The sequence below is a fragment of the Chlamydotis macqueenii genome, chromosome Z (genome assembly GCF_036417535.1).
Source record: "Chlamydotis macqueenii isolate bChlMac1 chromosome Z, bChlMac1.mat, whole genome shotgun sequence".
NCBI classification, from domain to species: Eukaryota; Metazoa; Chordata; class Aves; order Otidiformes; family Otididae; genus Chlamydotis; species Chlamydotis macqueenii.
This window is the reverse complement of record NC_141593.1, coordinates 50,190,234-50,218,033: the sequence shown is the minus strand read 5'-3', so window position 1 is coordinate 50,218,033 and position 27,800 is coordinate 50,190,234. Positions and strand designations below refer to the sequence as shown.

General features: G+C 43.2%; 1 protein-coding gene across 9 annotated transcripts in view; it reads left to right on the top strand.

Moving 5' to 3' along the window:
- NRG1 (neuregulin 1) overlaps positions 1-27,800 on the top strand; it is a 492,971-nt gene that overhangs the window by 306,722 nt on the left and 158,449 nt on the right. The window lies entirely within an intron of this gene.

The window sequence follows — 27,800 nt, the reverse complement described above, 5'->3', positions numbered from 1 at the left end:
GCTAGGGCCAAACTCTCCTTTTGGCCTTCTTTCTCTCACTCTCTTGGGTTATTGTAACACTCCTTACTATTAGACTATGCGAGGATTGTGAGCATCTCCTGCTAAAACTAACTGCCTCTTGGAACATTAAAACCTCTGGCAAACTTACCCGGACAGCTGGGCTGTTTGAAGTGTTTGGGTTGTTTTTTTTTTGTTTTGTTTGTTTTTGTGGTTGACATAGAAAACAGGAGGACAGTGACACGTTCCAACGTGACAGGATTTGTGACAGGAAAGCTCTGTCAAGGAAGTGTAAAGGAGACACACATTTTCTGACTGTGCACACCCGTAGCATCCCATTCTTGTAGGAGAGCTTTCTTTTTCCAACTCTGTGGACAGTTTTCCCTCTCCAATGGAGCAGGCTTGCTGCACTGGAGGAGTGGGGTCAGTCTTAGGAAGCTGGGGTCAGCACTGCACGGGGCACAGAAGACTCCGTATGCCTTGCGCTGGGCATTTGTGCCAGTGCTGAGGAATCAGGGAAAGTAGCTGTGAACCAGAGGGGATAATTTTTGAGTAATCCAATCAGGTTGACTCTGAACTAGGCAGAGATTTTGGAATCGTCTTCCTCTGAAGAGAAGGAAGGTAAGAGGAGACAGAATAACAGTCTGGAGTGTCCACGCAGGTATATATCACCTAAAGTTTAGGTATTCATGTGCATTTAATTCCCACTTTTGGTGCTGTGGTCTGATCATGTCTGCCAGGGTAAGAGTTTTATCTGAAAACCTGGAAGGTGGCAAGTGTAGACTGTGTTTCACCAAGGCAGAGTTCAGATCATGCCTAGCTCCTAAGGCTTTGCTAAAACTGCAGAGGGCTCATGTCCCTACCAAACCAAAATACGTCAGTGTTTGAACCAGAAGAAGTTCATTTTTCTGGCAAGTACTTACCTCAGTTCTCCAAAGTCCCAGTATGTTTTTGTCGGTGTGGAAGAATACTGCCTTCATCCATACCTGATATTACTAGTCAAAAGTTGCCTGTGTGGGCAAGAACTGAGCATTCTTCTATCTTATGTAATTAAAATCCCACTCCTGAGATGAGTGTATGTGACAGGGTAATTCACATGCGTAGCTAATCCATGTAGTGTTTGCAGGTACGGTATCTAAGAGGAGAATGAAATACAGCATAAGACGTCACTGTATACTTGACTCACAATCAAGTAATGTCATGCTGACAATGTTACATTTATAAATTTTATCTAGTCTGTTACTTAAGGATGTTTTCTGTTTTGGGGCACACAGAACAAGAACTGATATTTTAGAAGAGAAAGAGCAGAAAGATTGGTTAATGTAAAATCATAGAATCATAGAATCGTAGAATGGTTAGGGTTGGAAGGGACCTTCAAAGGTCATCTAGTCCAACCCCCCTGCAAGGAGCAGGGACATCCCCGACTAGATCAGGTTGCTCAGAGCCTCATCCAGCCTGGCCTTGAATGTTTCCAGGGATGGGGCAACCACCATCTCTCTGGGCAACCTGTGCCAGTGTTCTACAAGTCACACTGTAAAAAGTTTTTTCCTAATATCCAATCTAAATCTACCTCCCTCTATCTTAAAACCATTGCCCCTTGTCCTATCACAACAGGCCCTACTGAACAGCCTCTCTCCATCTTTCTTGTAGGCCCCCTTGAGGTACTGGAAGACCGCTATCAGGTCTCCCTGGAGCCTCCTCTTCTCCAGGCTGAACAGCCCCAACTCTCTCAGCCTGTCCTCATAGGAAAGGTGCTAAAGGTGTAACAAGAGAGCAGTTTTACACTTCATGCAGTGGATTTTTATTCTCTCTATTCAAGCGTATTAGAGCTTGAATTAATGACTGGGCTACCTATGTTGATTAACAGTACTTACTAGGGATTACATGAGGGCCTGCTGACTTTGGTGGAACCAAGATTTCTCCTTTCGCCAATACAGTTTTGAAGTTTTACCTGATGAGCAGTTGGTGTGTTTAGGATGTGCAGCCTGAGAGGTCATGAAACAGTTTTGCTTTTTAGTTACCTGCTTTCTTAAATTGAATCATGTCAGGAATTGTCATCTTCTCTGCTGTGTTCTCCTCTGTCAGTAGTTTGTTTTCCTTCCATGTGAAAAACAGCAGCTTGCAGCCAGGTATCAGTTTTAAGATCTGTGCGCTAGCACAGAAGTCCTTAGCAGATCTTGTTTTTTTTCTAATTGTAGCTTCTCTCAGCTTAGTTTCCTTTTGTCTGTCAAAGTCAAATGACATTTGGGAAAGCATGACGTCATGCTTCTGGCTTCAAGCTTGGGTCTGGAAGCATTGTCTTACTGGTAACTTGTCACCAGGTTGAGAATCAGCTTTATTATCTGGGGAAAAAAAAAAGTGTGTGAGAAAATGTTTCTTTACTATATTCTGTCATAATAGAATTACTATTGAGGAAGTTAGAGAGTTAGTGAAAACAAAAAAAACACCTGAGCACATTTGGCCTCCCCTGCTCAGCTACACAGTGGTAACACAAAAAAACCCCCATCTTCATATTTTCCATTGCCCAGGTGAAATCTGAGCTGTGTTACAAAAGCTTGAGGAGGTCCATGCTGCTATGATTTCTTTGTCACTAAAATTATATAGAAGAATATTTCCTCCTCTCACTTCAAGTGGTCTTGAACAAACTGATTCTCTCTCTGAGTTGTGTCAAGTCCAGAGCGATTGTATCTTCCTTCAGCTGGAGTGTGAAAAAGTGAGGGGAGAGTATTACAAATGGACAGAAGCTTATAGCTTTTCTCTGAGTTATTTCACTGAACTGCTATGCCAACTGAATGCGCAGACAGGCTCAATAAATCTGCCGGGAAGGCTTCCTAGGGCATCACTAGTGCACTGAAAATACATCCAACCTGGGCAGAGAAACCTGATGAAGGGGAGCTGACGTTGTGAAACAAGGTCTTCACTCTTTCCCCTCGCAGAGGCACTGCTCCTGACTCAGGGTGCTGTTACAGCAGGAGTGGGGAGGCTGGGACTGCGCCCACTGTGTCAGCCCTCAAACCTTTTGCCAGCCCAGTCTTCATTTTGGGCCGTATATGGTGGTGCTAGTGAAGTGAGAGAAAGGAACCAGCCCAGGAAAAATCCCCCTGTGAAAGAGCTGTGTCTTAATAAGTAGGGTGGTACACCAGCACATCAGCTGCCCAGCCCCTTTGTCAAGTGTTTGCAGACATCTTGGGAAATGTGAGTTTTCAGGTGGTTTCTGCTTAGCAGAGAAGATGAAGGAGAGGCTGCTGGGCTTGAAAGGACAAAACGTGAGAAGACATGAAGAATGTATGAGAAAAACACCTGACAGTGCTGTCAGAGCAGTGAAATCTGTGTCCCTGGGTTATGTCAGTGACTCTAGTTCAGTAGCAGTGGTAGGAAGAGCAAGGCTCTGGAAGAATCTGGTGCAGAGTTGTGGAGGGGGGTGCAAAGTTGGTGGGGAAGAGGGAAGAGCAGCAAAGATGAGTCCCAGTCATCATTTCGGTGAGGTGACCTCGGTAGTGTTGTTCTGAACACATCTGCACTTGCAGAGCCCAGAGAAGGGAAGCTGCAGTCATTGACATAGAAAATAAGTATCTCTCGCCAAGAAATTTAATTCACACTTAGATAAACTGCCAGAGCTTTGAGACTATATGACAAAATAAATGGCACAAAGTTCAGATGAAATGAGTGTGAGTGAGCATCACTTTTGACTGCATCCTGGTAGTAGGCTTGGTAAACAGCGGACAAAAATGGTTTTGATCATATTAAAGACCACATTGCAGGTCAGGGCTTGGGTAGGAGGACTAGAGCTCAGTTTGAGGCTTACTAAGTTTAAATTTCTATTCAGTATTCCTAACTAGAGGTCAGAAGACCGGTCAATATTTTAGCATCAATTGGAGACAAGAGCCTTGGAGATGGAATAAAATATTACTTTACTCATAAAACTTGTCCAATTCTGGAGGAAAACCATTGCTTAGAAGAAGTGACAACTTCTTCTAGTGTTTCCAGGCCAAAATATTTATACGCTGCTGGTATGCCTGTACATTGTTCTGGGAGGAAAGCCTCTCCACCTGTGTGCAATGCCTGAATGCTCCAAACATTCCTCACAATCTTCAGAGCAATTTTGAGAATGAATCCTTTAAAAAGCATGCGAGTGTGTTCATGTTTTGTGAATAAATGAGATTAGTCACCATTCAACCTTTTTTGACTTAACACTACAAGTACTACTTGACTGTAGCCATGGGAATGCAAATAAAATTGTGAGGACATACCAGTACAGTTGTCCAGTAAAGACGGCATGGGTATAGAAAGACATAAGTCCAGAAACTGTTCTGAACTTCGTGCAAATATTGATAGCTGGGGAAGGCTGAACAAAATTTTTATGTTGGGTATAGAAATGCCAAGATCTGCTAAGCTGTGCAAGGATTTTGAAACATTAATCCCTGGCAAAGCTTGTGAGCTGACACTCAAATCTGAGTTTGTCTGTTTGCATTTGTGGGCTTCTCTTCTTGGATGTCTGGAAAGGCACTAACTGAAAAAGAAGAAAAAAAAGTTGAGCGAAACAGTTGGAAACAGCTCTCATAAGTAAAAAAAAAAAAAAAAAGAAGAAGAAGGGTCCTCTGCAGATGATTTTTATTTTTCAGAAGACTTCAGCACTCACTGTTTGGGGCAGCTCAGTTTTCATGTTGTCTACTGAATGAAAGTCAGTGGATGCTTGGTTTGTTAATTTCTAGCTACAAAAATCACAGAGGAGCTACAGAGCATCTTTGACAAAGGATTCTACTTTAGGTACCAAAGTGGCAATTTGTTATTCTGAAAGTAAGGCGAACTGAGTGCTGACCTGTGGAAAACTTTGTTCCAAGCATCGCCCTTTCCTCACCTCGTGTTTTTAATCTAGCCATGAGCCATGATAGTCTTCTGAGGCAGGTACTTATAACCAAGAGCAAAACAGTGGAGAACAGTCATGTCGCAGGGTGTCAGAAGCTGTGGAAATGCTATGAATTCTTACCAAATCAGTGTTTTGTTAACATTCCAAAAGTAACAAGAGTGAATGTGCCTTTAACTGTACTGATAGTTTATCATGTTCCGTTATGATACAAGAAAACAAACCAAGTGTCAATATTTTGTGTGAGTCATTCTAGCTGTACAAAGAACCGCTTGAATGTGCTTGAAGTGCTTCAGTTAACCCTCAGTTGCTGCCTCGAATACACGGAGTCCTGGGATCGGCGTGGGCTGGAGGGAGGTCTTGTTCCGTCCAGCCTGAGAAGGTTTACAGTGAAAAGCTTGCATCTGAAGAGTTATGGTGCCCGTGTCAGGGCCACAGGCGCAGCTGAGGGAGAGGAGATGTGTCAGGACGTGGTGCTGTCGGCGGCATCTGTGGAACTGCCGCTTTAAAAACAGTGAAAATCATCAAAATAATAAGGAAAGGGGAAAATGTCTGTGGTGACCTGGAGGGAGGGGGAGAGAGGCTAGAGGTGGGATGCCGCTGCTGGTGCCGGTGCCGCTGCCGGCGGCGGCCGCGAGAGGGTGCGGCGGGAGCGCGCTGCTACCCGCGGCCCCGGCAGCGGGAGTGGCCCCGGGAGCGGGAGCGCCGGCCCCCCGCACCTCTCCCTCCTCGGGCCCTGCGCGGGGGCAGCAGCGGGGTTCTGGGCTGAGCCGTGGTGGGGGCTGACCAGGGGTTTTTTTTTGGCCCTGCGGGCACCTCGGCGGTGTCAGAGGGTGACGGAAGGGTGGCAGCTTGGAAGGCAGTGTCCTGAAAATGAACGGGGGGGCAGGGGGCTGCCAAGTTGTGCTGAAGCTCGGTGGATGTGCGAGTGAACTGTTAGAGAAGCTATGGGTGAGGCTTAGGTCCCGGCAAACGCTGTGCTCTGATCTTACGTGATATGAGTATGGAATCGGCCGGTATGAGGACACAAGGATGTTCATGAGCGTGCTTTTCTCCTCTTTTCCTTCACTCTTTCCTTTCTTCCTTTCCTCCCACACTGCCTCCCTTTCTTCTTCCCTTCCTTCCTCCTTTGTCTTTCTCTCCCTCCCTTCTCTCCTCCCTTCCTCCTTCCTATCCATCTGTCCTGCTGTCCTTCTTTCATGCCTCCCTCTCTGTCCTATTCTTCCTCCATCGTTTTCTTCCTCCCTCCCTTCTTTTTCTCTGTCCTTGCTTCTTTTTCTCCCTTTGTCCCTCCTTTTCCTCCATTTTTCTCTTCCTCCTTTCCATCTGTCCTTCCTTCTTGTCCTTCCCATCTGCTCTATTTCTGTTAATGGTGAAAAAAAAACAATAAAAGGAAAATAAAGCAAGGTATTTTATAAGGGATGGAAACATAACATAACCTCCTGTCTAAAGGAACTGCTAGTGTTTTATTTGTACACAGAATACTACTTGTGTCTGCTTCCAAATTTCTGATTGTGTAATTTTCTGTGGGAGCACTAGATGTGGGGAGAAATCATCTGTGTTACGTAGTTTGTTCACTGTGGGCCATTTCACTCTTCCTAGCTCTGACAAGGAGTCCACAGGCTGCGCAGGTCAGGGAAGAAGAGAGAGATGTTAATCAATTTGTGACAGTTTGCTTGGGAGCCTTTCCTCATTCTCTCTGTGCATCTCTTGTTCAGGTTTTATGAGCCTTCCACCTCTGTAAGCAGGGGGAATTCAGGTCAGGCAGTTTGGGCTTGGCATTCAAACTTGGACTCAGGCTGAGCCTTGCTCAATGCCTTTCTCCTGCATTAACAGCTTTCATTTCACCTCTGAGTCAACTGCCTGCCATGTCCTATGGCTAATGGTTAATCCCTTTGAAGACAGTTACAGAAGCATGAATGCATACTTGAAATGACTAAACAGAGTCCTGGTAACATCCAGTTGCAGAGGTGATTGACAGAGGTTGTTCCTACTGCTGTTACTGCCAGAAGAGTTAAATTTTAAATCCAATATTGGGAGAGTCTGTGTGTGTGTATGTGATATTTTAGCAGGATTGATGGCTTCTGCAGTGACAGACTCTTTAGTTTTCCTTTGGGAAACTCCACTGGACTTTAAAAGGAGGAAGAAGGGGCTGTTCTGTCAATGCTATCCTGCACCTGTATATGAAACAGCACTGAAAACTGCTTGGAGTTACTGCATTATGTTTGGAATGGATGCCATGAATGAAACAGGGCCCATTATTCTGTAAATACATTTCTGCATGTAGCCTTGAATTGTGCCAAATAAACTGGTATCGTTTTTGTCATCGTAGTCCTTCGAGGTTTAGCTGAAATCTGAATCCTTCAAATTCCGCCCCCCTCTGGAACACGCTCAGTCTGGGAGCAAGCTGCTATTGCCTAGGAGCCTACAGTCTATGTGTGTCCAATAGCACACCTGATGAGACTCTGATCCCAGCACAGAAATCAACTCTCCTGACTCTCAGTCTAACCTCTTTCTTCAAACCACCCTGTTTCCTGATGTATGGCCATTCTAGAGATAAGAATAACATACAGGTAACACAAGCCTATCTCTTCCCCCAGTTTTTAGATGTATAAAAAGATTCTTTTCCCATTGTGAAAATGAGTTTCCTGGAGGGCACTGTGCATTGTTGATATGTCTGTTGAAGAGGGCACAGAAATATGGGGTGTCTTTTTAGGTAGTATGCGCGTTGCTGTCCCACTGGTCCTGTGCAGCCAGCTCTGTGGCAGGAGCCATTTCCACAGGGAGAATATGAGGATGAAGTGCATCAAGTGTCAGTTGTGCCACTGTGCCAGACCTGCATGTTCGGAGGGTGTCGCTGGTAGGATTTGAGAGACCCTCAGAGAGAAGGTGATATTAGACAAATATTCCAGCCGGCTGATTCCAAGGGTAGCGTGTCCCATTGCTAGAACAAAAGAGAAACTTCCCATGCGGAGCCTTCTTTCTCTGGTGGGAGTAATATGACCTGTAAAAACTGTCCCAGGTTAGCTACAGCCTCTTTCCTGTGGCACTTCTCCCTCTGGTGTGCTTCTGCAGTGAACCATACCAACTTTACAGCAGTGTCCTGGCTATCTCAAGACAAGTTCCTTTTGGAGAAGGCAGCTAAGCTTTTGAAAAGCAAACCTGAAAACGTGAAAGCTGCTAGTTGAACCTTTTCTGGGAAAGGGTGGACTGGAAGTGCAGAAATATAAAGTGCACTGTAAAGAGTGTATTCTCTGTGAGAGCTCTGGAGGATGAATGGAGCTGCCAGTGCACTGGTGGGGTTAGCTAAAAGGCACGGATTTTAAAAGTGAAGGCAGTTATACAGAAGAAGGCCTTGCTTGAGCATGTGGAGGAGTTCTGTCACTCACAGCATCTGAGGCAAGGATTGGTGTCTTTTTTGAAAGACATGCTATAGTTCAATCAAAAAGCTATGAGATGAATGCAGAAATTACTGGGTGAGGTTTTTTCTGTGTGTTAGGCTTCTAGTTCAACCTTCTGAGCAAGTTATTGCCAGACTTAACGTTGTTGGTTCCAGCACTCTTGACCTCATCTTTTTTTCTGTTGATACATTTTGATTTAAATATGATTTTTTTTCTTAAGCATGTTGTGCATGGCATGTGAGAAGGTGCTGCAAATTTACAAAAGGCTAAGTGCAAATGATGGATGACAAAATGAACTGTGAGGAAAAGAAACTGATTGTCAAGGAAAGTGAAACTGATGTTGAGCACAAGTTTTCCTGGCTGTATTGTATCCTGCCAACAAGGTCAGATATCAGAGTAATAATCGGGGAGGGGAAGGATTTTAAAATAAGGTCAGAGAGGGGGATTTAAAATAACTATCCTTTTAACTCAGGCCCAGTCCTATGTTATTTGGTATTGCTATGCCTTGATTATTTCTCCCATCTGTGAGTGAGGGTGTCTCTCACCCCATTCTGTCCTCAGTCTTACAGTAAAGACCATCTGAGAGAGGAGCGTCTTTCTAGGGTCAGGGTGCATCCTGTCATAAAATGGGCAGCACTCATCCTAGCTACAAGGTCTCTCTTGAGGCTCATGTCAGTTCCACAAATGCCAGAACCAACAGGTCTCAGCTGCAGGCATTCTCGCACCCATTCCCAAAGTGCTGTCTGCCCTCATCCCTTCTCAGCTCGCATCTGACTGCTAGAAGCTGTTGGCAATAACCATGCTGCCTCCAGTTTCCAGGAAGGGTGCGTGAAGGAAACTGGTTCTTTGGCTGTGGTGTGAGTTGTACCTAACAGCAGGATGAGAGCAGAGCTTGGTGTTAAGGGGTTATCATTTTCACTGCCATCCACAAGAAAGAGCAAAGGAGGGAATATAATTTCTAAGAGCTGTTGAGAGAGCAGTAGCTTCATCTAGGCATTTTATTTTAAAGGCATGGAAATAATTGTGTAGCTGCTGCCAGTGGCATTGCTTCCTCTTGAAGGGGAGGCACTGAAGAGAGATTCCCAGAGCACCAAAGATGGCTTAGTCCCAGGGTGGATTTTTAAATGCTTCTCATGTTTCACTTGAGGCTTCCATGACTTTCCCCGAAGTAAACTTTGTATGCAAGTGCCATCAAAGCTGAAGTAAGCTGCCAGGTCTAGAAAGCTCTTTTTCTGTCCAGCGTCTGTAGTTTGAGTCTTTGGTGTCTGTTTTCCTTTTGTTTACCAAATGGTCGGACTCTGATTCTGTGATGAGTTGTGCCTAGTGCTGGCTGCCACAGTGAGCTTGCCTGGAGGTACCTCCATGGCATTGACAAGAGGGAAACAGCAATCAGTGAGATGAAACGGCAGGAGGACATGTGAGAACACTTCATTTTGCAAGCTCTTCAAATGCTTGCATAAACAAAAAGTGTTTGGGAGCCTTGTCTTCTGTCACACAGTGTATGGCCTCTGCATACATACCCAAGATACTTATACCTGGGGGTGCCAAACCATAAATTTTCACCAGACTCTCTTCAGTACCAAAGACTGCTCAGTCCTTTGGCAGGGAGGCAGCTCATCCTCTGCCATCTCCACCATGAAATGAAGTAGCCCGGAAATTGCTCTGATTTATACCATTATTTAGTTTGAAGTGCCAGGAGGTTTAGACACTTTGTGTTGTCCAAGGGTATCAGAAGAAGGGTATTGAGGCAGCCTGCTGTCAGCATTCCCATCTATTTCTGAGCTGTAAAAAAAAATGAGTTTACTTTGGAGGGCCCTTATACTGTGTGCATAAGTGGCAAAAAAAAAATGAACTATGATGCTAACTTGCTTCAGTGTAGGCAGTTTCCCCTAAATGTGTCACAGGAACCTGCATGCACAGGACAGGGAAGAATAATGATTTTGAGCCAGATCCCCAGAGGAAGAAGAGCTTTCACACAGAGTTGGAGTAAAAAAGCCATTGGCAAGACAAAGATTGGATGCCAGCTGTAGGAAAATGACCTGTGCAGTTGAAATGGGACCTTAGCTCATAGTGGATCCAATCCGTCCTGCCCATTACAAGCAGTTCTGGGGTCACTGTATAAGTGTATCTCTGTCCTGTGCAGTTAGGTCCTGAAAGGAACCTGATCTTCCATCTTACTTACGAGCAAATTGACCCATCAGGAATGCATGAAGCTCCTTGAACACCACTGAGACTATGTGCAGTCTTAGACTTGAGCACTTGCCTAAGCAGTCTGGTACATGGAGCTAGGTGAGGCTGTGTGCAAGGTGATGATGTCATGCCTATGGTTAGGTTTCCTCTTCTCTCAGCCTGCATGGGTACTCATTTGTTTTAAACTGTGAGCAGGCCATCTTGGATGTCCTTTCGTGAGTTGCAAAAGAGCCAAGTGAAGATGTGATTAATGACACTGCAAATTATTTAAACTGGGAATAACAAATGGACTTCTGTCCTGCAAAAGCTGTATTTGGGAGAAGTTGAAATTATGCACTCTATCATGTCTGCTGGCCTAGAGATGGCAGGGAGAGAAAGATAATTAAATTAAATTGCTAGTGTTTGCGGATGAGGTTAATGGTTAACTCAGCTGACCTGTGAAATCGGGTGCTTTTACGTTTGGAGTTGTTCTGGCATCTTTTTCATCTTATCCTCTTTACGTCAGCAATCTAATAGCTGTTTCTCATTCTACTCTCATCTGCTTAGCTTTTGCAAAGAAAAGGCAAACTCTTTTTTTTTTTCTTTTCCCTAGAATCATGCTAGTGCAATGTTACTGCAAACATATATGCAAACTTGTGGACACACATACACTCTGGTCCATCGCAACTGCAGCCAGAGAGGAGTTAATTTTGAGGCATTTGAGACCTCCTAGAGTTACATTACATCAGAGAATTTCTCCACTGGGGAAGTGTCAAGATAATAAAAGGCTTCTTGTCTAAGCCATTTTTAACTCATGGTTCCATAAAAATAATGGAACTTCTGGAGAGACCCTCTCAAGGAGTGGTCCTGTGAAATGTGCCAACAGCTGGACGGAACAAATTTGGAAAACACTGGCTGTCCTTAAAGAGTAGAACTCAAAGTACTACAGTACTTTGTAAGCAGTGTATTTTCCCAAATAACCCTTTTAATTCTGTATTGCTATTTTAAAGAGGAACAAATGCATATTCTTTTGATAGTTTTGGGAAGCAAGCTCTTCATGGAAAAGAAGAAATCTCGCCACTATGGCTTACAGCAGAGAAGTGTTGAAATGTCCAGAATAGTGAGTTTCCTTTGATTTTTTTTTAAAGCTGCAATTGGTTAATAACTCCCTTGACAAATTAAAGAAATACCAAGCAGCCTGAAGATTGCCTTTTTTTTTTCTGGCATGTTTTGAGATGTTTCTTGCTATCAGTTTCATGGCAAAACCCAGTCCATTTCAGATCAATCCCAGAGAACCCAGGCACAAATAAGATCTGTAAATTACTTTGAGGCTGAGGGATAAGCAACAGCTTGGGGTATTTGGAACTGGAATTTGTTTGTGAGGCCATTTCCATTCACCAAACGATGGCGACTGCTGGCTCTGTCACAAGGAAATAGATGAGAGAAAAAATGTACAAGAGGATTACCCTCACGGTGTTTGCACATCCTTCTTCTGAGCATCAGCAGGATATGTGTGAGTCCAGTAACACTGCCGGAGGCTTGCCATCTCTGCTCCAGTGCAAAGCCCCACCTCAGCCAAGTCCCTCCATGGAGCCAGTCAAGGTTCCCCACCACCTCCAAGCTCCACCAAAGGAGCAAGAGGCAGCTTGTGCATCTGCTTCATGCCTCAAAGGCTCCTGAGCACCTCATCTGACCCAGCTGTGCCTGGTTCCTCTGCGGCTTGCTGACCTGGAGGCCATCGCCATGGCTAAGGGCATCACAGCCAATGATTTATGGATGCATTTTTTCTTGTCTTTTCCATCATCCACCATCAGCTGCAGCTGGAAGTGGGATACTAGGCTGGACTAGGTTTTTGTCTGACCGGGATGGTCATTTTTATGGGTGCTGAAACATGCTTGAGGGTGGAGTGAAAGATGGGCTTGTGGGAGAAGGGAAAATACTGTGTGTGGAGGATTTTTCAGGCAGGAGTGGAGGGTATGCTCTTGACTGGAATGAATGTATCAGCATCTCAGGGAGTCCTTCCTTAAGCAGCTGCCCATTTCTTATGTTCTTAGTGCTCTGCTGCTGTCCTGGTGCCTGCTACATCTCTTTCCCCAGCACCACCATCCGCATTTCTGACAAACCCTCTTGCCTGGAGCACGCTGTATATAATGTTTCTAGGGAGGAATGTGGGGGTGGAAAGACCACATGAGGTCATAAAGTTTTTCTGGAGTTGCAATTTGATCCAAAAAGTGAATTACCAGGTGCTTCTTCAGAGAGGGATTGGGGGTTATATTTAAATACCTCATTTAGTAAGACCTTTTACTCCTGAAGAGAATCAATTCCATTTATTCTCTAAATGTACACTTGTTTTACCATAGCATAATTCCAGGATAATGTTTAAATTATTAGTAGATTGAACTTAACAAATTTTAAAAATAAAAAACGGCGCTACGTATCATTTTTTCTAACACAGAGGATTTTAGCAGGCTGCTGAGTAATAAAACTTTAAAAAGGCAATACATTTCAGATGTTTATTTTCAGAAATTTGCCTTTACTTTGCAGGGAAGGGAGAGAGTAGGGGTACTGCCCCAGTACTGCAGTCAGCCCTCGAATTCTGCATGCCAGGGCCAGGGTGGATTTAGCATCAATAGGTTTTAGCCAAGCAGAGGTGGCAGAGGAGCTTTGATAGCACTCTAAAAATTGAGATACCACTGCTGGAATGGTTGTTACATCTCAGGGAGGCTTTTCGTAGCAGAGAGTTCATGGGAAAGGCATTACACTCCTGTGAGCTGTAAGCAGAGGTTGAGACTTGGCTGAGAGGCTGCTGAGTCTGCTTCTGGTTCTCAAGTGGACAGAGCTGCTGGAAGCATAGGTTTATTTTCTTTCTGCTGTGTTTCTGAACAGCAATGTTGAGCGCTGGTCTCCTACCCACTTGTTCAGCCGTTCAGCAGGGAGGATCAGCTGGAGACAGTAACAGCACTGCTTATGCATGCTTGGAAGGCAAGAGCCTGTGGTTAGCAGCCTGTTTATGCAGGGATACCTGGAAAGCTCATCCAAACGTGCTTTTAAAGTGCATACATTAGGCCATATTGGATCACCACTTGCTTTTTCTTTTTTTTAACCGAGCTCTAAACTGGCCAGAATTAAGATCACTTTATTTCTGAAGATGTGTTGCCACCATAGTGTAAATGAAGTACTTTAGATTCCCACTTTGAGTTAGTTCAGATAGTTTTGCAGTCTGCCTTTGTGCCAAGAGCCCTAAAATGCCTCCTCCTTGCTGCTTAGCCTAGGCTAAGTCTCTAGTCTCAGTTGTGAGTCTCCAAGGGATACAAGAGAGCCCCAGCTCACAGAGGTGAGGTGTTGCAGAGAGGCAGGGAGAAGTCAGCTTGGGACTATGTTCAGGAGGAGGAGAGAAGTGGTGGAAAAGCCAGAGGGGATAGGACTGGGATTTGTGGGGCTGGGTATTAAGTAGTGGGAAATGAAAGAGTGAAAAGTGGTCCTTGGTGGAGAGCAAGAAAAGGAGGGAGGAGGGTGGGAGCAAGTTGTGGTTGGGAGATGAGGGTGCAGGAGGAGTGGGGGAGAGGGACAGGGTCACTTTTGGCCCAGTGGGAGAGATTGGGAGAGATGGGAAACTGAGGCATGACAAACCCTCAATGAGGGTGGGATGAGTGGGACAGAGAAGGAAGGTGGCCTGGCATGGGGAGGCAGAGGGTTGCCAATGCAGATGGCGTTGCACAGCCCTGTTTCCCCTGGAGTCAGCAGGCAAAATGACTTCACTAGCCATCCTCATCATCTTTCCCCTGCCCGCACAGCTGCACTGTTTCCATGCAGTGACCATGGCAACCCAAGTTTTTGACTGGTTGTTCTAGGATGGTAGCTGTAATGATAGCGGTAATGAGTATTGACGGAGGGGAGGGGAAGACGAGCAGCTGTGGAGCAGGGGAAGTTGCCTGAGTATAGTAATCGTGTTTGGCAGGTCAAGGGTGAACCGTGGCCTGCGGGAGTTGTACAATGCCTGAGGCTAGCAAAGTGGTGTTATAATAAACCCCAGATGTTTCCGCTATTTACAACATATATGTTATGTTTAAACCTAAAATTGCATCCTAGGATCTGGTAGGTAGGGAAACAGTTGTTAGCTGCTTGGAAATGACTTGCTGGTAATGTATCCGTTCCCCCTTGATATTAGCTGTTGGCTGTTTAAAACATAAATCTTCTAAGCAGAGACCCTCATGGGCAGCTTCTTTGCCAAACCAGTGGTTCCATTTGGCTTCATGAGAAACAGCACTGTCCCCTCGACAGTTTTTTGGAAGGGTGCAGCCTGGGCACGGCAGCCCTGGAGCCGTGCTAGCAGCCTGTGTGCGTTGGTGTGGGAGAGGCACTGCTGTCAGGCATGGGAGCACAGCCAGCCACAGGTGCACAGAAAGCACCGTTTAATTTCCCCAGACTAATTGTTTTAGAGCTCAGAGCCAGAACCCTTGCAGTATGTCATGGGCCACAGCAGCACCACAGCAACTTTGAATAAGCATTTAAGAAGGAGGGGGAGATTTAGCTGCTTAGGCTTTTATGTCAAAACAATGGTTTGTCTACAAGAGTGAATTAGTCAGCTAAACTGTGAATTTACAGCCCAATGGTTGCTCTGCAGAAACCCTCCAGGTGATCAACCCTACAGCTGGTCCAGGCAAGGCATTCAAAATATTAACATTTAAAGTTAATTAATTCAACTCCGGGGAGCCTTGGAGGGGATATTGCTGTTCAGAGATGAACTCTTCTGGGGGAACTGGAGTTGAATCTGCTTTGAGACTGAATTAAACCAAAGCCACCCAAATTCAGAAGAGATGTGTTCACTTTGATGTTTTATTGGATTTAACTAAAGCGGAAAAATGCACACATTGCCTGGGCACTTGGTGTATGAAGGGGTTTGTCTGGACCCCTTGCCACAGGGTGTACAGAGACTAGCGCTTTGTGTCAGGAGGAGAAGGAATGCTTTAAGCTAGGCTGCACAAAAATGTTGCTCAAGGTCAAGCAACAGTTTGCAAGGAAAATGGCCAAAAATTGAGTCCTCACCTGGATGCCCCAATTTAATTTACTTCTGACAAGAACCCTTTTGCACAGGATACCTGGGGCATATGGGAGAGTTAAGTAGTCACGTTATGCTGCACTTGTCATGTCTTGATACGGCTTTTGAGTCATAGTCCCAGGTGAATCTTGGGAGTCAGGGAGAAAACTATGCTGATTTTGATGGTTTCTATTGAGTTTTTCTTCCTTGTTCTCTGTTTCTACCCCTATCATTCCCTGTGCAACTATTCCATCACAAGTCTACTGTGGTTTCTATTAAGGGCAATGCCTTTTCTTCCTGAGCTTTACTACCTTCCCACATCCCATGAGCCTGCCTTAGAGTGATTTTCTTGAATTTTAGACCCGATGGACAGCTCCCTGCCCGTTGTTAAGCCATCCAGTTTTACAATATTTCGTATCACGCTTCATAAGAATGGATACAGTACCAATTCTGCTAGGCAGACTGCCTGCATGATGTTGATGGCTCTCTGTACCTCTCTCTGGTTCACTTGGACTCGTTATCGTGGGTGAAGTACTATTCATTTCAGTGATTTCTAATGTGATACTCCAGTTTAAAATGCAGTAAGCCACTCCAGTCAGTAAAATTCAATGCCTGAGGTGACTGAGTGTAAAATAACCAAATCTCTGTAAATTCCCATCCCATCCCATGAGCTAGCTTCCCCACCTGTGAAGCCCAAAGTGTCTGAGATCTTTTTTGAATGCTAGGTCCATATGCTCTGCTGATTGAGAAAGGGTTTTTGGATGTTTTTCATTTATTTCAATATGACGGCCAGTTTTTTCAAAGTGAAGCTGCTGAGTAAGAGTTAAACCAGCAAAAACTTGGGTTTTTACAATCTATGCCTAAACTCAAGGTGCCTCTTTTTTTAAGGGTGTGATGACCATACTCAAATGTGACTCATAAAGTCACTTTTAGTACTTCTTTGTTTAGTGAGCCTGGTGATTGTGAATTCAAAACATGTTTTAATAACATTTCTGCTTCTTTGCTCTCCCATGTGTCTAGCAGATTCAGCTAATGCGAGTCCAGTCAAAATTATATTTTTCTGTATTTTAATATCTATCCCTCTGCAGAACAATCAGTTAGGTGACAAATACATCAGATAATATATTATTTTCCAGTATTAAAAAAAAAAGCTAAGAATTTATAGGGTGGTTATGTGTATGCTCAGTTATACAGTTGTCTAAATAAATGAGGGGCATGTTATTAAATTGAGAATAAGGACTATGTTTAATAACAAATAAAAGTGTCATAATCATTATCAAGGAGTGAGAATCTTTCTCATTTTTTTTAATTTTTGGGGAAAGAATAGGGTACATTCTTTGTAATGAAAAAGATGATTAAAACCTGCTGTTTAGGTCAGTGCTTCCTCTGATTATTTAAATTATGTTTAAGACTGGGGAAGCAAGCCATGGGGATTAACAGCTGTCAAACCTGTCACTATTATTGAAACAATTCCATCTCATGAGTCCTTAGAAATACTGAGAAACTAAAAACTTTACCATTTTTTTATCTACTCAGAAAGACTGGGATGAAGATACTGTGAGAAAGAGGGCACCTGGCCTTGGAGCGTTTTTACTTTCTTGGCATGGAAACCTGGACTTCCATTATTAGATGCTGTGCGTGGTGTCTGTTCAGTCAGCCGTGGACAGGTCTGTGAAGGCTACAGATGGAGGTGCCACACACTGCCAGCAGAGATGATCACTTTGTTGTTGTTTTGCTGGATTTTAACCCTCCCCTGTACAATCTCAACTCATGTCAGAGCTATTAATGAGATTGTCTTTTGTGCCCTTTCACACCTCCCTGAACACACAGTGTGTGCTCACTTTCCCTCCATTACAAATAGCTTGATCGTTCTGGAGGCTCCAGGAAAACACTATTTTGATACTGTTTTTCCTATCCTTTGATACTTCCTTTTCCTTGGTCTGTTCATGTATTACTGGAAATTTACAAAGCTTATAAGATGAAACACTCTGCAAAGAGATCACACCTGGAAATAACAATTTCCAAAGTCCAAAGCGTGTCTTAAATTCTTTCCAGAAACAGTGATTAAAAGGGAAAAGTACAGTAGACATTCAGTATAATGATACTGTTGGGTTTTATTATTACATTTTTCAGCCATGTTGGGTTTTATGACATCTCTCTGTAGACAGACAGAGATTCAGAATGAGGTAATACTGCGTCTACAGAGCACTTTTCTGTCTTGTTTCCATTTCTCTTAGTAATAATGGTGTCCTGCTTGGTTGCTTCCTACATGAAATTCCCTTTGCAGCCAGAAGGGGGACTTAGGATATTAAATTTCAGCAGTGAAATTTCAGTGAAATCATCCTTTATGTTCTTTCCTCTGACCATCCCTTTCTGCTACTGTTCTTTCTTGGCTTCCTCCATCTATCTTTCAAGGCTTTCGTTTGCACAGCTTTCGTAGCCAATGCAGGACAAATTTTGCAGAAGGAACTGCTGAAATTCTAGGACGCATGGCTGGAACCAGGTTCCAGTCCATCAGTAAAAGTATCTTTTCTTTGTCTCTTTATCACGGGGGTTTTCAGCCTCTGTATTACAGGATCTCCTCACAGTTGTATCTTCTCCCTATTGTGTAGGCAGAATCCAGATTAAGGCAATATTTTGGCAGTTGTGACACCCAAGCACAGGGGAGTGTTGTGAGACCCAAGAGAGGGTCCTTAATCTGCTGGATGGATTTCAGACCATTGCTGAGCTCATGATGAAAGAGAATAAATGGACATTCCTAAGCAGAGATATGCACGTTGCTTCATGATGGCAGCAACAGTGAAATAATCCATGAAAGAAAAGCCAGAGGTAAAAAAATAAAAGATAGAAAAGCCAGATAGTGTGGATACATCATTTTAGGTAAACAGCAGATTCATCTTTTTGCTCATCACCAGGAAGTGAATCCTGCCTGCCACTGGTCTTCTTGTGAGACAGCCTTGTTCTCTGTACTCATGTCACCTTGCAGGACTCTTACAGGTCTTACAGGAAACTTGATACACCTGCCAGTTCTGCTGCTGGGGTTGCACAACAGTTTCCATTGTAAACCCCCATTTTCCCAAACTTTTTGAGGATCAAGCTTTTCTCTCTGCTTTATGCATGTAATATGAGTTTCTTTCTTTTGTCTTCTAGAAAATCTGGACAAAAGAGATGACTGGCAACCCCCTAGGGTTCAGCACAGTTAGGGAGAAAGTTATGCATGCTGTTTCTTACATGCTATTTTCAATGAAAATACAGATTGGAACTTGACATGATACCATCTTTTTGGATAATGTGGTTTTGTTTGGTTCATGAAAGACTGCTTTTTTTTGAAGACTACTAAAAGCAAGAAAAGAGTTCAGACACATAACAATTAGTCTGAAGATTATGCAGACCCCTCTCTAAAGGGACATTTGGTTCTGCTTTGATACTTCAGTCTCATCTTATTGCTTGGGGAAACTTCCGTCCTATGTCTGTCAAGGAACAGCAGCCTGCTCTAATGGACTTTGCAGTTATTTACTTCCAGTAGCTTCAGAGAGACACAGTGGCCACATGTGATGAGTTTGGAGCCTTTATTTTAATTCTGACTCTGCGAAAAATAGATAAGCAGTCTGCTGGGCTGCTGCAGAGTGACACCAGCTCTTAGATGTGGGAACCTTCTTGCTTTTCCTCACCTGGGCTTTTTTTCTTGGGAGTTGTCTCAGGATATTCCCACATGAGATTTTGACTCTGTTGGCACAGTAGAGGAGTGTGTAGATTGCTTCCTTCCTTGCAGCTCAGCTGTCCAAGCTTCGGCAGAGCTGGTTTGAGGTCTAATGTGACTCTGTGGTGGAAACAGCTTTGCTGCAGATTGGCTTGCAGTCATTCTATTAATGTTTTTTAGTAATTTCTCAGCAGCAGAAAAGCACATTTTATGCTGAGTGCTATGTGTATACAAGTCCAGGTGATTCATGATTGAAGTCGATGTCCTGGCTGGGAATTAAAAGTAAAAGAAGAGCTTTCTGCTGCAGAAATAACAACAAACTTAAACTTTTACTAGAAATTACATGGAACAGATAGATCACAGGAGATGATAGGCAAAAATCTCCAGCTCAGTAGTAGCAAAATTAAGCTGTAGTTCACAAGGCTATTATCCTTGAGAATGAAACAAAAAGGAGACTAAGAATGGGATGGGACATTGGTCTGATTACTCCTTTTGTGCAGAGGTTTATAGTCACATTGATATCTTTCTACCCTGGATGATGCATGCATATTAACATACGTGAGTGTTAGCACACAAAGCCACTGTCATTAAAGTAAGTTTCTCAAATCAGTTCAATGGAAGCAGAGAGAGAACAGCCTTTAGAAAGACCTGTTAGGGCTAATTTAATCCAGAAGTTTATTGATTCAACTTAATTTGTTAAGGAATTTATTTTAATGTGAGTTTAATCATAAATCTGCTTTAAATTAGTTTAAGTGTGTTCGCACTGAGGCTTTGCATTGGTTTAAATAAAATTGATTTATGCTTTACTTAGAAATCTGGAGATTTGGACATAGATAATGTATGTAGTGTATAGATAAGGACAGCATCTTTTTCTGTCTTCTGGGGTGAAGTTCTAGCTGTATCGAATCAATGACAAAGCATTTTGTTTTCAGAGGGCCTGAATTTTGCCTTAGTACTGTGCTGGGCCTTTGGTTCTTATCATATAGCAAATAAAGCTCTGGATACTTGCGCTCTTGGTATAATCAATTTTCAGACTATGATTGTATCCAACACCGTGACACATGAAAACCATTTGTAAGTTTAAAACAAGTGGGTGAAGGGAGTTTTACTTGATTTACCATGTCTTTATTCTTTTTACCTGCAGCTTGTTCAGAATTTACGTGGAGTCTATTCTCCAACTCCTTTTTAGCTAAACTTTACAATATAGTCTCTGTTCTGTTAATGGAGAGCCTAGATTGGGGCATAAGATTTGTTAAATTATGCACATTACTTACTACACTTCAAGGTCAAAGAAAGTGTACCCTCTGCGCCTCCCCCCTGCCCCCGATGTACAAGACTAGCAAACTGGTAACAACAGACAAGAAGGTTGAGGTACTCAACAACTTTTTTTGCCTGAGTCTTCAATGGCAATCTCTCTTCTCACACCTCTTGAAGGGATGGACCACAAGACAGCAACTGGGGGAGCAAAGTTCCTCCCACTGTAACAGAAGATCAGGTTCATGACCACCTGAGGAAATTGAACATACATAGGTGTATGGGACCTGATCACTTGCATCCCAGAGTCCTGAGCGAACTGTCTGATGAAGCTTCCAAGCCACTCTCCATGATGTTTGAAAAGTCATGGCAGTCAGGTGAAGTCCCCAGTAATTAGAAAAAAGGGAAAAATCATGCCCACTTTTAAAAAGGTAAAAAGAAGGACCCTGGGAATTATCGACCAGTCAGCCTCACCACTGTCTCTGTCAAGATCATGGAGCAGATCCTCCTGGAAGTCATGTTGAAACGTATGGAAGACAGGGAGGTGATTAGAGACAGCCAACGTGGCTTCACCGAGGGCAAATTGTGCCTGACTGGTCCAGTGGCCTTCTATGATGGAATGTCTGTGTTGGTGGATAAGAGAAGAGCAGCTGATGGCATGTATCTTGACTTCTGTAAGGCCTTTGATATGGTCTCCCCAATGTCCTTGTTGCTAAATTGGAGACCTATGGGTTTGATGAGTGGACTATGAGAAGGATAAGGAGTTGGCTGGATGGCCATGTTCAGAAAGCTACAGTCAACAGCTCCATGTCCAGATAGAGATAAACAACAAGTAGTGTTCCTCAGGAGTCTGTATTGGGACTGGTACTGTTCAGTATCTTAATTAGGGACGTTGACAGTGGGATTGAGTGCACCCTGGGCAAGTTTGCAGATGACAGCAAGCTGAGTGGTGCAGCCAATACATTAAAGGGAAGAGAAGCCATCCAGAGGGACCTTGACACGTTTGAGAAGTGGGCTCATGTGAACCTCAAGAGCTTCAACAAGGCCAAGTGTAAGGTCCTGCACATGCGTTGGGGCAACACCCAGTATCAATACAGACTGGGGGATGAATGAATTAAGAACAGCCCTGCCAAGAAGGACCTGAGGGTACTGGTGGATGAAAAGCTGAACATGAGCCAGCAATGTGTGCTTGAGTCCAGGAGGCCAACTGTATCCTGGGCTGCGTAGGAAGAAGCGTGGCCAGCAGGTTGAGGGAGGTGATTCTGCCCCTCTACTCCACTCTGGGGAGACCCTGCCTGGAGTACTGCATCCAGCTCTGGCGCCCCCAGCCTAAGAAGGACATGGACCTGTTGGAGCAAGTCCAGAGGAGGGCCATGAAGATTATCAGAGGGCTGGAGCACCTCTCCTGTCAGGACAGGCTGAGATAGTTGTTTAGCCAGGTGAAGAGAAGGCTCTGGGGCGAGCTTTTTGTGGCCTTCCAGTACCTAAAGGGGGCTTATAAGAAAGATGGGGACAAACTTTTTAGCAGGGCCTGTTGTGATAGGAGAAGGGGTAATCTACCCTAAAAGAGTGTCAATTTAGACTAGATAAATGGAAGAAATTTTTTGCAAAGAGAGTGGTGAAACACTGGAACAAGTTGCCCAGAGAGGTGGTGGATGCCCCATCCCTGGAAACATTCAAGGCCAGGTTGAACAGGGCTCTGAGCAACCTGATCTCATTGGAGATGTCCCTGCTTCTTGAAGGGGGCTTTCACTAGATGACCTTAAAAGGTCCCTTCCAACTCAAACCATTCTATAATTCTATTATATATTTAAACAGCTCTAGAAGGTCTGCCTGTGGGTTCTACATAAAGAATGTCACCTTTCTACAATAAAAGCCATAATTCCTCCCCAACAGTAGATACTGGTGCCCACTATCATAAGGGTTAGATACATAGGATGTTAAATAATTACAGTCTGTTTAATGCATATTACAGTCTTTTTTTACAGAGTCATAGATTTTAAGGCCATTGAGGGGTTTTCACAAAAGGTTACATAAACATCTGTCAGGATGGGCTTGATCGTTATGGACCAGGAGCTCCAGGCTGGATCTGATGGTCTGGAGAACTGTGTCACAGTTTTCTGTATTTGTGTGATGATCCCACTCCTGTGTGGCCCACTACTTAACATTTGCACTGATTTCCTGGTATGCAATTCCACCACTTACAGTTGATCTGGAATATACTTTTTAAAAGCCTTGTAATTTTTCCTACATAATTTTTGAACTTTGTCCTGTAGTCTGGAAACCATTTCAGAGTTGCATAAAGTGTTCCTGTCCCTCCTCCAGTGATTGCTGGACTGTGGCATGTTTCTGCACGCTTTACTGATCATGTGGTTATGGATTTTTTTGAGATTGACCTTTAAAAGGATGTCTAATCTTGTTTAATAATCTAACCAGGAGAGATGCTTCTAATTAGATCTTTTTTTTTTTTGCAAGCTGTTGCTGACTGCAAATATTTAGCAATATTTATTCTTAAGAATTTTGTTTAATTTTTCATTTTTCTGATGATGGCCTGCACACATTTTCAAACAGGTGTGACATAGATGTTTCCTTTTCACTGCAGTTTCCTCTTCTGTCTTGCAATAGCTGCAGAGTATAAATGTGGAGTTCAGTATACATTGGAATAATAAATTTCATAATAAATAAATTATGCTGAAGAGTATACGATAAGATCCTCTCTGCATACTGTGCAGCCCATAATATTAAGTGCCATGTTTAGATTTTTGCTGAGCTGAGTTTGACCTGATGGTTTGTGTGCAATGCCCAGGTGTATCCAGATCCTCAATTCTTGAAATGTGTAAAGTGGCTTTTGGTCTCATAGGCTAAACTGGAGGTATGAAAGCAGTCATCTTCCGGATTGACCTAGGAGTGGAGCCACAGCATGCTCCACCAGCAATAGCTCTGGCATTTTGTACCTGGTGGAGATTTTGGCAGGCAGGGACAGGAGGATTTCTAAGTTCTTCACACTTCTGTAAATACTTTATGCAGCCTATAATGCAAGAGCAGTTTCTTCCTTTTGATGCTCCAATTAATCTTGTTTTCTCCAAATTCATTTCTACATTTTGATTTTGTTTTGGTTCATGTCAAACAAGCCATCAGACAGGTTTGAGTTCAGGTTTTCCACCTTCCCACTGCAAAATTTCAACATGGACGAGAGGTTTTTTTTGTGAGGAGGAACATTAGCAGACAAATGAACCCTTTAAACTTCCAATTGTGCCTGGGGATGCCCAGAAATTTTCTCATCTACTTTGTGAAAAGTGGTGGCCTGTGTGAACTTTGTGAGAGGGAGATTGGGACTTTTGAGGAGGAAATTGTTTTGGTAAATCCCATTTTGGATCTTTCAGTGTACTCATTTATTTTTCGTTCCAGTGGTTATGTCCCCAGATTCAGATTACTCAGGTGTGCTTGTGGTGGTGGCAGTAACTCTAGCTCTGTGCACGCATGCAGAATGAGATGGCTACCGGGAGTTGCCTTCTGACCGCCATTTCCACTGCGTTTCCACTGAATTTGACCTGTCATGGCACTCCCTATTCCCCATGTTGTATCATTTGTTAATACAGCATCTGTGTGGTCCTTCCAGTTTTCTTGTTCAAAATGGGGAATTGTTTTAGTACTGGGGAAATGCATATGAATCTTACGACTACAGCATTGTCTGATGTTATTTAAATTCTGTGTCATGCATCGATGTGGCAGACTGTTGCTTCTGTACGTACATGACTGAGTTCTGAAGTAGGGACAATTTAGCATGGTTAATTAGGAAGATTTTTGTCCAGGTGCCTACAAGTGTGTTGGCAGCGTCACTGGATGTGTGTAGTTATTCTTTCTCTCAAGGCTTCTACAGCCTCCAGAGAATGAGGAGATTTTGAGGAGTATGAAGGCCTGCCACAGATAGATCTGCACTGGGCAATTTAATGACCGATGCATGGTACACTTTTGTCTGTGAAATGGAACTATTGCAGAATCACAAAATGTTACAAAGCCAAGAAAACAGTGTAAGCCAGAAGAAAAAAATGGGCCTCTATGATTAGGATCAAGGGAAAGCAGTCACTGATATTGTTTGCCTGTGAGCATCCCAGCATTGTTGGAACAGTGTGAAGGGAAAGAGCATGATGGAGGAATAAGGGTGGAGAAGCAACTGAAACAAGAGGAGATAGAAACAAGAGTTATAAAATGTAAGATAGTGCATAGGGTTTGAAAAGCTTACAAGATTCAACGCACAGAAGAAATCTCTGTGTTTTCTGATGATGGCAAATACAGGAGTGTGACAGAGAATGCTAAATATGAGAGGGAGAGGTGGAGATGGCTGCAGCACTTTTGAGCACTCAAATTGAAATACTAAAGCTCCAAGGAAGCTATTAAAAAAAGTCAATTCTACCAAAAAGAGAAAAAAAAAAGAGTTACCCAAGAACTGGGTTTTCATGAGTAATCCAGAGACATAACCTCTGAAATTATAGCAAAAGAGAATATCATTGCATTGTGCATCTTTCCTTCCTTGCCTTTTTTTTCCTCCATTTGTTTTTATTGTTCCAAACGTGATCTAAGAGCACACTAATATGGCTACAGATGTACCACAGCTGAGACTCAAAGTTTAGGTGTTGCATGCCTCTCAGCCCAGTGCAGCCACAGCCTTTGCTTTTGTGTGGTTCTCTCAGCTGCACTAGTCTCTGTTTGATGACTTATGGCATGCCTTTTTTCAACCAGAGATAGAAATTAGTGATTAAAATACTTAAGCTGGAGAGCAAATAAGAGAGACATATGTGTGATGCAACAAGCCATACTTCCTGCCCTCATCTTCAAGGCACACAACTTGAGACAAACTTTTTTAATGTGCAGTCCTGAAATTGAGCTCCTAAATCAAAAGTGGCTTCAAGTTAAAAAAAAAAAATCACTGAGTACTTGCAAGTCCCCTTGAAATTCAGGGGATTTATGCCTGCATAGCATCTCTGTGCATTGGATTGCTTTAATTTTAGTGCTGAAATAAAGATTCTGGAGTCTACCTTTATGCACTTAGGTATGTAAAATATGGATCTGCAGTTTTTTATATCGACTTTGTGAGCAGTTGTCCCTGAATCGCTTATTGGATATCAAGTATATTTATTTTATGCTGTCACCACATTTTTTGTCTGTATGATCAGGTTTTTTTATTGGCAGTGTCTAATAGGATCATCAAAGTTTATCGGGGATGCAGCCTGTGGGAGTCAACTGAAGCACTGTGAACCAGACGAGAGAGTATTTAATGCAATCAGGCTGTGTGTTACTGAAGACACGATCATCAGTAAATAAATTAAGTGTTCACCTTTAAATTGTAATTTTTAGTTTAGACATTTACTCACACTCAGCTTCTCTTGTGAAACTTAAATTTTGCTATCTTTGAATGCAGTTCCCTGTGTCTGAGGAGGTCTAAGCTCAGAAACTGATATCTTGAGTTACTGCAGGAGCCTGGACAACCTGGCATTATCTTGTTACTCTGAATAAACAGGCATGATACTTCTAGACATGCTGTTTTGTCACTGCCATCCTTCTTCTGGTTCCATTTGAGATGCTTTTGACTTGAAGAGTGGAGGGAGGAGTACTGAGACCTTCTCCATTTGCACAGTACTTCTTCCATATGCCAATTTTCAGTGTCGTTTTGAAAATCCCCCCATCCCAGGGTTATATTTTGAGCTGGCCCATGATACTCTCAATCGGAGGGTTTGCTGGGCTTCTGACAGGGAGAACAAAAGGAAGATTAATGCAAAATCAGAGAGCAGCTTCATGGTTAGTTAGCATGCTAGCAGCTGTGAACACTAGCATGACATACCACGTATTTGAAAGCATCTCACTCCGAATGAACAAACACTTTATGTAGCGATCTATGAATTTGTTGGGTGCAGCATTACTTTGAAAGGACCAAGCACCATTGTACCTAAACAGGCTAGGCTTACTGAGTTTAGATTCAAATGCTCCCCAGCATGAGATGAGCAGTTCCTGATCAGGGTAATCAGCATTGCAGTTGGCTTTGTAATTAACTTTGGGGAGTAGTTATTCTGGTTTATCATGGCATTTGCTGGTTTCCCAGTGGTCCAGTGTTGAAAGAACATGGCTGTAGTGCTATATTCCTCCCTGTCTCTTGATCATGTTGCTAGCCATTCCTGTGGCATTCCCCTTTCTTTTGGTCTTTACAACATCTGAAATTTCTGCAGAAGATTCTTTTTAACATCACTAGGAAGAACGATGTTCTGTGGGTCTTGGTTTTACAAGTAGTGCTCAAGACAAATGTCAGATTTGCATTTATTTTCAGAAGAGTTCAGAAATGAGAAATTCCCATTTAGGTGGCTAAACAATTTGGTTTTCCAGTCTCTGAGCTTGTGTTCAGTTACTCTGGTATTTTGGAGAGCTAGTTGTGTGGGATTATCTCCTATCATTACCCGCAGTGTTTTATCATGTAGGTAATCTGCACAGAGACTCAGCATGCTGGAAGGAAGTAGTTGGATTCTGAAAAGTGTTCAGAATCTAAATGTTGCCTGAGAGAATAATAGGAGGATTAAAACCAGCAGAAAACAACAGAACTTCAGGGGTTTTTTTTCAGTTGTCTAAGCAGGAGCGGTATACATTTATTTTATACCAAAGGCTTTAGAAAATCTAGCCTGCTGGTGATAAAGCTGAGCTTGTTTACAATCTCATACGCAAAGGGAAAAGGCTTTTTGGAAATAATATAATTTGTTTTGCATTATGGCCCTGCCTTGAGCATTATGATACAAAAAAAAGCAAGTCTGAGGCCAAGGCAATGGGTGTTATTCTTGTGGCTTCTATTACCAGTCACCAAGCTGTTGGTCACAATTTTGAACAGCAAACTCTGTACATGTGCCTGCTGGCAAGCATGCCTGATACATTCCTGTGCTGATTCTTAAAAGGCTTTGTGCCTTCCTAGGAAAAGAAAAGAAAGGGAAAAAAAAATCCAACCACTCATGGAATTTCAGCTGAAAGCATATAGTTGTGTGATAATGTTTTGCAGGTTTCCTGCTTAATTTGTTCAATATGTTGAGCTTCCATGCAGATTAACTGTATAATCAAACACTGAGGGTGAGGAGATTGCTCTGCTTTGCCAAACTCACCAAAGTCCGGAGGAAAAAAGTTATCTCCAGTCATACATTATCACTGAGTCTTTTGCAGAGAGAATATGGAAATGTGTGTTCCTTATCTGCAATGATATTATGCAGGCCAGGAGACACACATTTCTGAAAAAAATTGCTAACAAAATGACAGATATTCAAGCCATCTTAATAAGCAGAGATCTAACACCGTGCGTGTTTTTCCCTGTTAAACCCTTCCAACAGTGTGGGACTTTTGCTGACAGAA